General features: G+C 43.0%; 1 protein-coding gene across 5 annotated transcripts in view; it reads left to right on the forward strand.

The window, feature by feature from the left end:
• Nucleotides 1-13244, forward strand: part of LOC134966584 (uncharacterized) — a 178983-nt gene that overhangs the window by 30669 nt on the left and 135070 nt on the right. Inside the window, exon 2 of one of the 5 annotated variants that reach the window (XM_063943455.1) lies at nucleotides 4802-4956. The exons of the other annotated variants lie outside the window; for them this stretch is intronic. The gene's annotated coding sequence lies outside the window, so the exon portion shown is untranslated. The remainder of the gene's footprint in view (nucleotides 1-4801; nucleotides 4957-13244) is intronic. 5 annotated transcript variants of the gene reach the window in all.

The raw sequence follows: 13244 nt of genomic DNA on the forward strand, positions 1-13244 counted from the left end.
CAAACCCAGCCTGTGACATGGTAGCTAGGATCTGATTGGCTGGTCCTTTATCACCTTCCACTTTATCACTTCATCGAGCTTAATAAATCTACCCCACAGTTCTCAGGTTTTCCTTGCCTTCTGCATTTATGAACTCCAGATTTCCAGCCTACTCACACTCAAGGCTCACTGCTCTGGCTTCTTCCCAGCAACATAAGCTCAGTCACTGAGCTTGGTGGTCTACCCTGGCTTCCACAGCATACCTCCCAACATGACCCTCTCCAGGAGGGACAGAAAGCTCTGCTCCTGGACTTCCCTCTTAATGTATGATTGCCATCACCTGTGGTGAAACACCTTTCTTATCCATAAACCTGTTCAAAACAGGTGATGGTAATCACAAATTAAGAGAAAAGTCCAGAAGCAGGGCATTGTGTCCCTCCTGGAGAGGGTCATGTTGGGAGGTATGCCACAGGGTTAAACACTGGCCTCTTGGCCTCCAGTGACTTCCCATTATACTGATCTCTAGGACTGCCTCCTGCAGCCTGGCTAGCTTTTCCAACCTCACCTGGGCTGGATACACAGGCTGCAGCAGTCGTCCAGACTGACTCCACTCTGCAAGCTGCAGCCATTATGTGTGCTCACGCCTGCCTTTTCTTCCCTGTGTGGACGGATCCCTCCTGCTCCACACAGAATCCATGTCTTACTAATTGACCTGCAGTACTGCAATAGTGTTAAACTTCCTATACAATCTGCCTAGTTGTAGCAATAATTTCACAGGTAATTTCAGTTTATGATAGTAAGTTATCTCCTAGAGTGTTACTTCATAAAAGAAACTCTCCCAGGCTCCTGTGCTATTTCTGGCAGATAAATCTTTCTTCTGCAGTTTGTGAGATTATGACTGCAGTACTGGGCAGCCTCCTTCCTTTATTACGATTCTTATTTTCCCTCACAGTCCTATAACTTGTCTGGAGTTCCAGATTTTTTTTATTCTTATTTTGTTCATTTGAGACTAACCTTTGCTTTCCCTTAACTGATTTTACTTTGTTACTCCCAGTAACACTGTTCATTCCTTTTGTCTCCTTTTATTTCAATTCAGCTTCACTGTGTAACTCTCTTTTTCTGGGCACATATGATACCTTCTACTCACTCCTTCCTCTTTAGAAGTTTGTTTACCCATAATACTTCTCCGACAATTCCTACCATAATTCCTAGGGCCCACAGTATTACTTGCTCCAACAAAGTGATGATGGGCTGGCCTGTTTCCATTTAGTCTATGCAACCCCTCTCTCTCCCTTTGGTCCATACTTTACAAGATCTCTCGACCAGTGCATGAAATGGGAATTTAGAAGTGGGGTTATGGAAATTTGAATATATAATAGGTAGAGATGAGCGGGGTCGGTTCCATGAGAACCGAACCCCCCCCCCACCCCACACCCCCCCGAACTTCACGCTCCGTGTCCGGATCTGAGTCTGGCTTGGGCTTTCCCGCCAGACTCGGAAACCAGAACGAGGCAAAACGTCATCATCCCGCTGTTGAAATCTCGCGGGTCTTGGATTCAATATAAACAGCAGCGTGTCACCGCCATTTTCACTCCAGTCCTGGAGAGTGTAGCGAGAGGACATGTCTCCTCAGTGTCTGTGCAGGAAAGTCGGGTGGTGCGTGGGGTGGCGACCTGCTCTTATGTGTATTTCCAGTGCTGTCTTGTGCTGCATCAGTCCAGTGGTGGTGTCTTGTGCTTCATCAGTCCAGTCACAGTGGTGGTGTCCTGTGCTGCCATAAGTCCAGTGGTGGTGTCCTGTGCTGCCATAAGTCCAGTGCTGCTGTATAAGTCCAGTCCAATGGTGCTGTCTTGTGCTGCATAAGTCCAGTGGTGGTATCCTGTACTGCCATAAGTCCAGTGCTACTTTATAAGTCCAGTCCAGTGGTGCTGTCTTGCGCTGCATCATTCCAGTGGTGGTGTCTTGTGCTGCATCAGTCCAGTCACTCCAATGGTGGTGTCCTGTGCTGCCATATGTCCAATGGTGCTGCTGTATAAGTCCAGTCCAGTGGTGGTGTCTTGTGCTGCATCAGTCCAGTCACAGTGGTGGTGTCCTGTGCTGCCATAAGTCCAGTGGTGGTGTACTGTGCTTCCATAAGTCCAGTGATGCTGCTGTATAAGCACAGTCCAGTGGTGTAGCGTATAAGTCTAGTCCAGTGGATGGGGGGCAACTTGACACTGGAGGGGGGGCAACTTAGGTAAAATAAAGCCAGTTTGTGCAATGGCATCTAAATTGCCTCTTTTTCCTGCCAGCATACATACGGACTGTCTGACATGCCTACTTGGACGGTGTCACTCATATAACCGTCCATCATTCATTCAACGGTGACAGCATCATATGCAGTGACAGTAGACATGTCAGTAATCGTTGGCAGGTCCTTCAGTCTTGACCAGATGTCAGAACTTGCTCCTGACTGCCCTGCATCATCCTTTTCCTGGCAGCCCCAGTTGCGGGAGAAAGTGAAAGAGGAGCTGTTGACGGATCACGTTCCGCTTGAGTTGACAATTTTCCACCAGCAGGTCTTTGCACCTCTGCAGACTTGTGTCTGCCGGAAAAGGAGAAACAATGTAGGCTTTAAACCTAGGATCGAGCATGGTGGCCAAAATGTAGTACTCTGATTTCAACAGATTGACCACCCTTGAATCCTGGCAAAGCGAATGAAGGGCTCCATCCACAAGTCCCACATACTTAGCGGAATTGCTGCATCTTAGCTCCTCTTTCTATTTATCCAGCTGCTTCTTCAAAAGCATGATGAGGGTAATGACCTGACTCAAGCTGGAAGTGTCTGAACTGACTTCACGTGTGGCAAGTTCGAAGGGTTGGAGAAACTTGCACAAGACGGAAATCATTCTCCACTGCGATTGAGTCAGGTGCATTCCCCCTTCTTTGCCTATATCGTAGGTGAATGTATAGTCTTGAATGGCCTTTTGCTGCTCCTCCATCCACTGAAGCAAAAAATTTTGCACCACTGAATTAATTGTATGTGCAAAACATAGGATGTGCTGGAATTTGCCCAGATGTAATGCAAGCAAAATATTGGTGGCATTGTCCGATATCACAAATCCCCAGGAGAGTCTAATTGGGTAAGCAATTGTGCAATGATGTCCCTCAGTTTCCGTAAGAGGTTGTCAGCGGTGTGCCTCTTACAGAAAGTGGTGATACATAGTGTAGCCTGCCTAGGAACGAGTTGGCATTTGCGTGATGCTGCTACTGGTGCCGCTGCTGTTGTTGTTGCGGGAGGCCATACATCTACCCAGTGGGCTGTCACAGTCATATAGTCCTTATTCTGCCCTTTTCCACTTATCCACATGTCTGTGGTTAAGTGAACAGTGGGTAGAACTGAATCTGACGTCTCTGTACATTCTCTGTATCGCCTGCCTAGAGAAGTGGAACCTAGATGGGATTTGATACCTGGGACACAGAACCTCCATTAATTCTCTAAGTCCCACTGAACTAATGGTGGATACCGGATGCACATCTAACACCAACATAGCTGTCAAGGTCTCAGTTATCCACTTTGCAACAGGATGACTGCTGTCATATTTTATCTTCCTCACAATGGACTGTTGGACAGTTAATTGCTTAGTTGAAGTAGTACAAGTGGTCTTCCGACTTCCCCTCTGGGATGACGATCGACTCCCAGCAGCAACAACAGCAGCGGCAGCAACAGTAGGCGTACCACTCCAGAATCCTCCAGAAGAATCCCATTTAGGAGAGGACTCCTCAGTCTTGCCAGCGACATGGCCTGCAGGACTACTGACGTTCCTGACTGAGGAGGAAGGTGATGTTGAGGAAGTTGGTGGTGTGGCTTTCAGAATCTTGGGTACAAGAGGAAGAAGGGATTTAGGTGTCAGGGGACTGCTTACACTCTTACCCAAAGTTTCACAACTTGACACTGACTTCTGATAAATACGCTGCAGGTGACGTATAAGGGAGGATGTTCCTAGGTGGTTAACGTCCTTACCCCTACTTATTACAGGCTTGACACCTGTTGTCCGGATTTGTGGAGAAATAATTCCACACCGAAGAGGTGGCTTTTTTGGTATTTTGCCCAGGCATCACAATGGGCTTATTCATCCCACAGACAACAGGTGTCTCCCCCAGTGCCTGATTTAAACAAACCACATCACCATCCGAATCCTCATCGTTAACTTCCTCCTCAGTGCCAGCAACACCCATATCCTCTTCCTGGTGTACTTCAACAGTGACATCTTCAATTTGAATTTCAGAAACTGGACTGTGGGTGCTCCTTCCAGCACTTGCAGAAGGCGTGCAAATGGTAGAAGGAGCCACCTCTTCCCGTCCAGTGATGGGAAGGTCAGGTATCGCAACCGCAGACACACTTGGACTATCCTTGGGAATTTGTGATACCATTTTAGAACGCACAGTTCTTTGCTGTACTTTTGCCAGTTTAGTGCTTATAATTTTTCTAGCAGAAGGATGAGGGCTCTCATCGTCATGTTAAGCTGAACCACTAGTCATGAACATAGGCCAGGGCCTTAGCCATTCCTTGCCACTCCGTCTCGTAAATGGCATATTGGCAAGTTTACGTTTCTCCTCAGACCATTTAAATTTCTTCTTTTTTGTCTTTTTACTGAACTTTGGCTTTTTGGATTTTACATGCCCTCTACTATCACATTGGGCATTGGCCTTGGCAGACGACGTTGATGGCATTTCATCGTCTATGTCATGACTAGTGGCAGCAGCTTCAGCACTAGGAGGAAGTGGTTCTTGATCTTTCCCTATTTTATCCTACACATTTTTGTTCTCCATTATTTTTCAGGAGTTATATAACAATATGCGGTACAGTAGAGCATACCTCTACACCTCACAGCGTGTTGGAGATAAAACCTTCTCCTCTATCAAGTTCCTTCAGTTGTCTGTTTAAATTACCTTGGACCAATCGATTGGGAGCTCAAAAAGTAGACATGACACGAGGTATGTTCCACAAGATGAGTCTGAAGCAGTTTATTGTCTAGGGGTTCTTATAGGCATATACAGGAATTTTTTACACGTCACAAAACATAAGTATAAGCGTCATTTCTCACACATAGAAGTTATGAGACATTACAATCCTTGAGAGTCAGTCTGTAGACACTGTTCTCAAAACATGTTCCAGGAGATAAGCGATTAGCTTAACCTTGGTTCTCAGAGGAACTTCTGTCTAACTAATAAAATGTCAGCATTACTTATAACCTTAAAGCAAAAGCATTTCTCTATATTCAAACACATGGCTACTGCTATACAAAATGGCTGAAAACTGTTCTAGCATAATGCTGTCTTTCTCAGTCCATCCTATGTATAATAATCTGACATTACAGTTGAGCTACAAGGCATCACAAAATCTCTACCTAACGAGTCTAGGCAAACAGTCTAGCTATGATGGGGCTAATGGCTATATCCCCGAGAGATGGTGCTTTTCACTTTATCCAACGGAGGGTTGATGGCCGTTCACTCATATCCATCAAGGTAGACTGCTCACGGCTCTTTCTTGCCAAGCTCTTCTGTAACTTCTTAAGCTTGGAGGTCTTAAATCTTGAGTTTATAGACTTTTTGCAAGCTGAAAGGAGACAAAATAGTATCTTAAAAAACAGATATATGCAAATTGCTAAGCCAACAAATTTTAATAAAAACATTAAAATTACCAACAATCCATCCTTTGATTACACTAAACCACTTAGTAGGATTTAGCCAAGAGAGGAAAATCATCCTCCCTTTCCCCCAAGTCCCCTCCAGGGAGTCAGGAGTATTATGTTTGTTGGCATATACCTGTTTTTTATCTTCTATTTCTTGGACATATCTCCGAACCACTTCGTGTGCATTATCTGTTTCATTAGTGATAAATGTACAACACATTCTTGGAGTTCTCTTCATACATATCTAAAAGTGTCATACTCTATTTTATAATATGTATTTGCTCCAAAGAAATCTAGAAACCCCATACGCTCATATGTAATGGGGACAAATGTCCATTCCCCTCTTTTCCAGATGTGGGCCCATGTGAGCCCAGCATCTCTTAACTAACTGGTATCTTTGAAATCCTGAAGATTTCATGATCTTTATTTTAACTTGAATGGACACACGATTTAGTGTCTTTGATACCACACTTCTTACATATTAAACACTGGTAACTTTGGATTGGCGGACATGCCAGTCCCTACCCTCTCCTATGAGGGGTATACTATAATAAGTACTGAAGTTAACCACTTCTGGTCTGGTTTAGGCCCAATTAGCCTCTGCATGTTTGTATATTTCATTGTTCAAACTTAACTTGGGCAAGTTTGCAGTGGGACCCAATTCTCTCTCTCCTTAATTTTTACAGAAGTGGACGTGGTCAGCAACACTTGATATGGACCATCAAATCTGGGCTCAAGTGACTTTCTCACATGTCTTTCCAGATACACCCAATCTCCTGGTTAAAGCTTGGGGGATTCAGATCTGCTCCTGAATCTGGGAGAGAGGCAAAAACTAGAGAATACAGAGGTGTCAGTTTCTTCAGTAAGACTTAACATATGCAGTCAAATTACCGTATCTTGTGGATAATAACATCCTATCTTAGGTATGCTATCAAACAATATTTCATAAGGTGAATAACCTGTGGTTTTACTTAATATGGTTCTACTATTAACCAGTACTAAAAATAAACACTTTAGCATCCCTTTCTGGTTTCTGTGACACATTCACTATTCTGCGGACGATACAACACATGGAATGCCTGTTGTATTCCCAAATCATGCATTATGTGCTACATTATTTCTCCAATGAAATAAACACCGCTATCTGCTACTATAACTTTTGGTACTCCATATCTGCAAATAACTTCTGAAACTAATTTTCTAGCTATTGATTTTGCTTTAACTTTTGCCATTGGCCAATAACTGAAAATGTCTGTGACTACCAGTACATCTTTGGCAGCTAAATATAGTCAATTTGCAGTCTTTGAAATGGAAAATAACTTTTGGGGATTGCTCCAAGGGTTGTCTTGACCTTCTGTCCTGGATTGGACATTTCCACATATCCAGCAGGCTTGTACAAACTTGGTTGCGTCTGGATAAACTTATGGAGCTATCCATCTATCATTAACTAAATTTCCCATTTGATCCTTTCCCAGGTGTGGGAGTCCATGGCTGACTTAACACATAAGTGGATATAAGCTTCTGGGTAAGCATAACTTTTCTTCTAATTTCCATAAACAAGTTTCTTCTTCTTGCCTGGCTCCTCTTCTCTGCCATGCTGCTTTTTCTTCAGGACCTGCTTGTTCCAGAAATTTCTTCAAATCCTGTAGATCAGGCATTTGAGGCTTTGCTCCTTTCTGTTTCTTCTGTCTGTGTAGTGTAGATTGCTACCTTCACTGGTTGTATGGTTGCTTTCTTCATCCACAGGCTACTTTATAATTTTCTCCTGCTTGGTTCTGAAGTTTAATCAGCGTAGCATAATCAGGCATTTGGTCTGGCACTGGAATGGTTACTGTATAGGCTTGCCTTTTCTGCTGGGGCCATTTTGCTACCCTCTTGGCTTCAGCATCTTGCCAGATTGTTGCCTCTTGTTTCAGGAGCATCATTTCTTGCGTGTGCCTGGATCTTCATTACTGCAACCTTTTCTGTGGCCCTTGCAGAGCTCTGAACTGGATTCTGATCAGTGAAGCATGTTGTATGTTTTTGCCACTTGCCGTCTTGAAGCCTCTGCTTTTCCATATTTGGCCCACAATCCTGTTTTGGGATGGTAAGGATCCTGAATCCACAACTTCATGTTTAGTGGTTACTGCATATCCTGTATAAGGAATTCCATCCTCATAGTACCTTGATCCATCCACATATAGCTCATGCTGAGCATTAGGTAGGGCTGTGTCTGTAACATATGGCAAGGGTTGAATTACTTGTTCCATTCCACACAATCGTGGGAAAAAAGAAAAAATTTGATTATCAGAATTATTTTCTTCTTATTATTATTCCATTCCTGGACCATCCTTTTGGTCCTCATCATCTTCTTGCTGATCCATCAACATAGAATATAATCTGTTTCTCCCTCCTATTGAATCTTGAGATTCAACACCTTTATTTATTAAAGCTGGTAAAAGGGTTGCTGGGTTGAGGGTATTACATCTTCTGATGGTCAAGTTGTTGCACTTAGCAGTGCTACTTCATGCTTGGTCAGCCGTGCTGCTGACAGGTGTTTGGTTCTTGCTTGTTGAAGCTTCTCTGTACCTGCATGTGGTAGCTGGATGATAAGCTCATGATTCAGCACTATGTCTGTGCTCTTGTCCTCTTCTATGACTGCTGCCACTGCTCTGATGCCGGTAGGTGCACCTTGAGTAATGTTGTCAAGCTTGCTTGAGTGGTAGGCTGGTCTCTGCCTTAGTCCATATTTTTGCGTAAGGACTCCCATGCATGGCCTCCTTTTTCTATAGTCAGGTAGTCCTAGGGCCGGAGATGAGGCAACTGCTGCTTCCAATTATTTAATTACTTAATTCATCTGTTGCTGTGTAGGATGTGGACCCTCCCTCCCTTTCAGTGTTGTCATACAATTATTGCATGTAGACTGATGCTAGAGGTATCCATTCTCTACAGTATCCTACTAGGCCCAGGAATGATCATCTGACTTGCTTGACACTAGTTGGCACCTTGGCTTGCATTATGAATTTCATTCTCTCTTTTGTTAGAGGTTGGGTACCTTGAGTGTCCTAGGAAGATTACTTTTTGCTTTGCTAGCTGCAATTTCTCCTTTCGAGGCTCTGCAGTCTTGTTCTTCCAGAAACGTCAATAAGGACACTGTCTCTTCTTGGTACTTCTTTCAGTGGTGGTGGCAATCAGTAGGTCATTCACATACTGTATTATCTGTGTGTCTTCTGGTTAAATCACCTGGTGATGTAGCCCCTCACTGGGGTAATGTGGTCTAGCAGTATTGCTTAGTTTTTTCCACAAATGGTACTGCAGGAACGAGCCAATACTGAACTTCTGTTCGAACTTGCTTCTAAATGGTTCTGTACCTCCTTTGATAAGTTGCTGGAAAACTCAACTTCTGCTTGTGTGTACTGTATTCTCACTTGGATAAGCTTCAGTACATCGTGTCCCAGCAAAGTCACTGGACATGTACTCGAGGTCAAGAACTGGACTGGTATTGGTGACTGTAGTTCTTGCATCTCCTGTCCCTTCAAGTGTTTCTGATGTCATTAGTTCTTGTGGTACCCCCTGTTACAATTCACCTTCCTCTAATGTTTGGCAGGTGAATTACAAGGAGAGGATCACTACTGGAGGTGTAGGCAGAGTGACATAGAAATGGTTAACCAGACTTGACTGTGGAATACTGTAATAACTTGAGCGAGTTGTAGCAGAATTAAAGTTTAGCAGACTATGGACTCTCCCTTTAATACTGGAATGTGCAGCACCACACTTTACACTAGTTATGGACAGCAGGTGAGTAATATAACACAGCTATTAGCCAGGACTTGAATACAGGACTAGAAAGTATCACAATCACTGTTGCAGGTAATGAATGTCCACAGAAGTGCAGGAATACTAAGTACTTTATTATAGCAGTGGTATAATAAGGTATGGCAGAGGAATCACAGTAACAATCCAGGGTACAATATGAGCAGAGAGTAAATGGTTTTTCAGACTGAGACTTGCAGCAGAGTAATGAGATAGTTGAATAAGGAACCAGAGTAATATAATCCACGGAACTCAGATTACAGGACTAGTACAATAAAGCATAACAGCATGCAGGCATAGAGGAAGTCCATAGTAACATGTAACACAAGTAATGAATACTAGAGAATCCACAGAGCACAGTGAAAGTCCATAATACTTAGCTAAATAGTCCTGGCATGAACATGAACTGGCAAGAATGGTTGTGGCAGGATAACATGAACTGGCAGACCAGGCTTCTCGGCATGAACAGGAGCTAGGACAAAGACACCAGGCAATGCAGATAGTTCAGGCAGGAAAGTAGTATAATATCACCGGCGTCGGAGAACTCAGCTAGCTGGCCTTTAACAGCCACACTAACCAATGAACAAAGCCAGGCTGGGAGTGTTAACTCTAATTACAAACCCTGTGCACCTGCTGAGCTGCATGTACACAGAGCCAAAGGAACAGAACACATATGGATCAGCTGACACCAGACACATACTGAACAGAATCCTAACACCCCCCTCTGCTGTCTTCTGCGTCTGCTGGCTCCAGTATTCATTAGACACAAACGTCCTTCTCCAGTGGGCAAGGTGACTGGACCATACCTTCTGTTGTTTCTTCTGGAGACATTATGTTCACTTGGAGGTACCTGAAGAAGCCTGTACTTCATATTGGCAGAAGAAGCATAATTTATTTGCCTTCTGGTACTTCTTCTGTCTTGATCCTTAATTCTTGCTTCAACTCTGGAGCTGCTGGTGCTCCAAATCTTCTGATCATGGCATCACCTCTGTAATCTTGCCATGTAATACTGACCACTGTCAGATGCCTTTTTTTTTTCCTTTTTCAAAACAGACTTTCTTTTAGTCTTCAAACTTTCATGGGACCTTCATATTGCTTTACAACTTTTCTTTTTTCAATCACCTCTCTCTTCATGATCCATTTATTATCCTACATACTTTTTCTTTCTTCACTTGCCCTACCTACTTTTTCTTTCTTCACTTGCATCAGGCTAGGATGTCTGCTCCCAAAAGGTTGGCTGGACAGGTGAGTGAGGTCAGGAATGCCACTGGGACCGGTGTGGCTTCATCATTGATGAGTAAGGGCATCATCTTGCTTTCTTGTGGGGGTAGGGCTTGACCTCCCAGTCCAGTTGCTTCAATGGCCTGGTCTGTAAGTAAATGGGGAGGAATCTAGTTGTGCATAAAAACAGTTCTTGAAGCCCCTGTGTCTCCTGTGGGTAAAGTCACTGCAATGGTACCTTTTGTCGAAATGTCATTGGTGGCTGGGTACACTGTTGCTGCTGCTGACACAGGGGTTGCACACCTTCATACTCTGTCATCCCGTGTGTGTGTTGCTTCGCATATAGCTGGTCAGAAGCCTGTTGTCCTGCTCTTAAAACCTGTTCTAAATCTACTTAACAGGGTCTATATATGCACTGCTCAAAAAAATAAAGGGAACACTAAAATAACACATCCTAGATCTGAATGAATTAAATATTCTTATTAAATACTTTGTTCTTTACATAGTTGAATGTGCTGACAACAAAATCACACAAAAAGTATCAATGGAAATCAAATTTATTAACCCATGGAGGTCTGGATTTGGAGTCACACTCAAAATTAAAGTAGAAAAACACACTACAGGCTGATCCAACTTTGATGTAATGTCCTTAAAACAAGTCAAAATGAGGCTCAGTAGTGTGTGTGGCCTCCACGTGCCTGTATGCCCTCCCTACAATTAAAGAGAGTACACAATTCTTATCCTGCAGAACCAAAGAATCTTTTGATATCATGGGCAATATAAACTGCCATACTACATTTGTTGTCTACCTAATCTCGTGTAACTGTGGGAGCCAATATGTTGGCAGAACCACACGTTCCCTTAATACTAGGTTTTTGGAACACAGAAGATTAATAAATAAAAAATCAACAATTCATAGTGTACCTAGACATGTTAACTCTTTACATGAAGGGGACTGTGGGGTTCTACATATACAGGGAATAGAACATATAAAACAGACACCCCGAGGTGGGGACAGATATAATCTCCTTTGTAATAGGGAAGCCTACTGGATATGTGTTCTGGATACCCTGTTTCCCTTGGGTCTTAATGAAAATATTGAGCTAAATAACGTGTAAACGAAAATTCCCTTGTTCTTTCTGCTAACCCCTCCCCCCCCCCCCTCCCCTCTGAGTTATACCCAGGTGTTAATCTAGCTGGGTGTGCCCCCTGATAATATCAAAAATGAGAAGTGAAAGGGGTGAAATAAACAATATACTTGCTAACGACTAGCTTTTTTAATGGATAATGCTGCACTATTGTGACTTCCGCTACTTGGGCTCATTATGTTTGCCTGGAGAACGGAAAGCAACATATAGATAAAATTTCTTCACTTTTTTGTTTGTGTGTATATGTGTATTCATGTTCTCTATATTCTGGTTCCTATTGATAATCAGTAGTGGTGTGCATAAACATATGTATACAAAAACGCTACAAACACCAAAGTAATAAAAAATTTAAAAAATAAAAAAATAAAAAAATAAAAATTATATAAGTAATAACTATGTGTAGCTATTGTCCCCAGATTGGACTCAAACTGATGACCTCTCTTACCAAAGCCCAATTGCGTACCCACTAGACTATTGTGGCTGCTCGTTTAAGATAGGGTATCTAGAACTATAAATCTTTCTTAAGAGATCCTTAAGGAAAAAACCGCAACTATGTCCCTCTGGGATGCCGGCCTGGATTAGAACATGGCCATATTTTTATAGGATGTTGCTCTTTATTTAATATTAGAGTCTGAATTAATATATACATATATGTATTGGTTATTCATACGTGTGGATCGATAGGGGGCATGGAACACATGAGCCCTGTTATGATGAAAGAATCCTATAATAAAAATAAGAAACATTGAGATATATAGTAACATGCTCAATATATACACGCTATTTGAATATGTGGGGACTCATGTGATTAGTGCCTCTATTCGATATGTTTATTTATGTATTACAAATTTTGCTCTGTTTTATTTGTCTTTTTGTTTTTAAACAATACATCTGTACCAATCATAAGTTATGAACTGATTGTATAATGAATGCAGCGCCGAGGGACCACTCAGGTGTTTGCAACTCAATTACCCCTGATTGGATACAAAGCTTTCTAAAACATCCACCTAAGTAATCTAAACACTGAGTAAAAACTCAGGTGTGCATACCACCATCCCAATGTTGATTGGACACAAAGGGACTTAAATACCCACTGATCTTTCCACTGGATATCTACACCTCCTGATGAAACCGCCGTTCGTTTGGGGCGGAGAAACGCGTTGAGGGCTGTGGTTACTGCTTGTCCGTGAAGGAGCCTCCATATTCTCTACAACATCTTGCTTAAACTCAAAGTCTCCCCACTGCTGGCGTCTGACGAGACGATACATCTCTACACTTCACCGCTGTGCTTGAAAAGCCCCGTCAGCAGACCGACTGTTGTGAACGTGCGGCGCCTCCTCCAAACATCCTTAAGAGGCACACGTTTAGCCGCCCGCAGTCTACGCTGCAAACGACCATCGACGGGAATCAGCAGAGACCAGCTATTATG

Source organism: Pseudophryne corroboree, chromosome 10 (assembly GCF_028390025.1).
Source record: "Pseudophryne corroboree isolate aPseCor3 chromosome 10, aPseCor3.hap2, whole genome shotgun sequence".
NCBI classification, from domain to species: Eukaryota; Metazoa; Chordata; class Amphibia; order Anura; family Myobatrachidae; genus Pseudophryne; species Pseudophryne corroboree.